At 44.4% G+C, this 1,992-nt stretch overlaps 1 pseudogene; it reads right to left on the minus strand.

Annotated features, from left to right (window-relative positions):
* Window positions 1-589: 589 nt before the first annotated feature.
* Window positions 590-1,184, minus strand: LOC142869972 (NHP2-like protein 1 pseudogene; annotated as a pseudogene).
* Window positions 1,185-1,992: the final 808 nt, after the last annotated feature.

Below are 1,992 nucleotides of genomic sequence, written 5' to 3' on the forward strand. Positions count from 1 at the left end.
AATGAAAGAAAGACAAAATAAGAAAAAATTGAGGTGAAATTCAGATAACACAAAATTAACCATTTAAAAGTGTACAATCCAGGCCGGGCGTGGTGGCTCACGCCTGTAATCCTAGCACTCTGGGAGGCCGAGGTGGGTGGATTGCTTGAGGTCAGGAGTTCAAAACCAGCCTGAGCAAGAGTGAGACCCTGTCTCTACTATAAATAGACAGAAATTAATTGGCCAACTAATATATATAGAAAAAATTAGCTGGGCATGGTGGCGAATGCCTGTAGTCCCAGTTACTTGGGAAGCTGAAGCAGTAGGATTGCTTGAGCCCAGGAGATTGAGGTTGCTGTGAGCTAGGCTGATGCCACAGCACTCACTCTAGCCTGGGCAAAAAAGTAAGTCCCAGTTTCAAAAATAAATAAATAAATAAATAAATAAAAATAATAAAAGTGTACAATCCAGGCCAGGCTGGGTGCAGTAGCTCATGCCTGTAATCCTAGCATTCTGGGAGGCTGAGATGGGCAGATTGTTTGAGCTCAGGAGTTTGAGACCATCCTGAGCAAGAGCAAGACCCCATCTCAATTATTTTTTTTTTCCAAAATGTAGTACTATAATATTTTATAACAATAGAAAGTAGCTGAAAATACTACATGCTAACACAGACAATATGATATACACAATCTCAGGGGGAGGAGTCAACAGGGAGAATGTGACAGAGGCCACAGGTTTAGACTAAGAGCCTTTCGATGGACTGCTGAATGGACTGGATCTGCTGCTTCAGCTGTGAGCCTTCTTTGATCATGACAGAACAAGCAATGACAGGCCTGGAGACCCCACAGGCCCGTCCCAGGGCTTGCTTGGAGTGCACAAACACGTAGGGCACATTCTTGTCTTCACACAGCAGTGGGAGGTGCAGGATGTTCTCCAGCGGCTCAGCATCTGCAGCCATCACAATGAACTCAGAGATGCCCCTGTTGAGGGTTTTGGTGGCCTCATTGGCTCCTTTCCGAAGCTGCTTGTAGTTACATGACTGCTGAATGAGGTCCAACAGTTTCTTGGTGAGGTGGGCATCAGCAAGGGGATAGGCCTTCGGATTTACATCAGCCTCAGTCATGGCTGCGGTTCCGCAGGCTCGTCACTCCTCAAGGAGCGCAGCCGGGTTCAGACAGAGTACGCTCGGCTCCGCGGGAGAGCCACACTCCATCTCAATTATTAATAGAAATAAATTAGCCAAATAACTAAAAGTAGAAAAAATTAGCCAGGTGTGGTGGCGCATGCCTGTAGTCCCAGCTACTCTGAGGCTGAGGCAGGAGTATCGCTTGAGCCCAGGAGTTTGAGGTTGCTGTGAGCTAGGCTGATGCCATGGCACTCTAGCCTGGACAACAGAGTAAGACTCTGTCTCAAAAATAAAATTAAAAAAATATAAATAAAAGTGTACAATCCAGTAGAATTTAGTACATTCACAATGTTGTGTAACCACCACTTCTAGCTATTAGGTCATTAAATATGAAATGTCCAATGTCTAATCAAAAGTTCAGTTGATTGTATCTCATACAAGAAGCAGTACAATTAATCAAACTGTGCACCTAAACTGTGGACACAGTTTTGTCATCTTGACAGTAGCTTGTTTATGCCAGCAGCAAAGACGCCTTGAGAGTGAGTGACGATGAAATCGTGAAAGATGTTTTCCACAGTTTGTTGAGAATTGAATATTTTTCCTTGTAAGAAGAGGTCCAAATCCTGGAAAAAATGATAGTTGCTGCAAGGTCTGGTGAATACAGGGGATGACAGAGAGTTTCTAAGTCCAGCCTCTGTGGTTTGAGCAGTGTTGTTTGTGTTACATGTGGTCGAACGTTGTCTTGCAAGAGGATTTGCCTGTCTCTATTGACCAATTTCTGCTGCTTAATCGCAAGCATCCTCATCATTTCGTCCAGTTGGTTGCCTTGGATGTCCACTGTAATTGACTGACCAGGTTTCGTGAAGCTGTAGTGGATAATACCAGCA

The sequence above is a fragment of the Microcebus murinus genome, chromosome 3, assembly GCF_040939455.1.
Source record: "Microcebus murinus isolate Inina chromosome 3, M.murinus_Inina_mat1.0, whole genome shotgun sequence".
Taxonomy (NCBI): Eukaryota; Metazoa; Chordata; class Mammalia; order Primates; family Cheirogaleidae; genus Microcebus; species Microcebus murinus.